Raw genomic sequence first — 421 nt, forward strand, 5'->3', positions numbered from 1 at the left:
GATACCGCGTGGTGGGGGACGCTCGCCGGTATATAAAGGCCGACCGGCGCAAGCCGGGTTATCCAGTCCTGTCTCGACTCCTGTCCCGACAGTCCCGTCCGACTCCTTCCCGTCACTCTTCGTCGAGAGTACTTGACATCGGCCTCGGCCTATCTGGGGGATCCGGAGCGTGCTCCATCTCCATCGGGGCTACCCGGTTCAGGTCCAGTGCAACGGGACTCTGTTCCTTGCATTCGGACAGTCTTCGGGGGAGGTCTTCCTCCTTCGAGACATCTCCTCGTCGAGAGTACTCGACATCGGCTTCGGCCTATTTGGGGGATCCGGAGCGTGCTCCATCTCCACCGGGGCTACCCGATTCAGGTCCGGTACCAAGGGAACCTCGGTTCCGGGTATACGGGACAGCCGTTGGAGAAGGTGTCCC

This window comes from Wasmannia auropunctata, unplaced genomic scaffold, assembly GCF_000956235.1.
Source record: "Wasmannia auropunctata unplaced genomic scaffold, wasmannia.A_1.0 LD336059.1, whole genome shotgun sequence".
Lineage (NCBI taxonomy): Eukaryota > Metazoa > Arthropoda > Insecta > Hymenoptera > Formicidae > Wasmannia > Wasmannia auropunctata.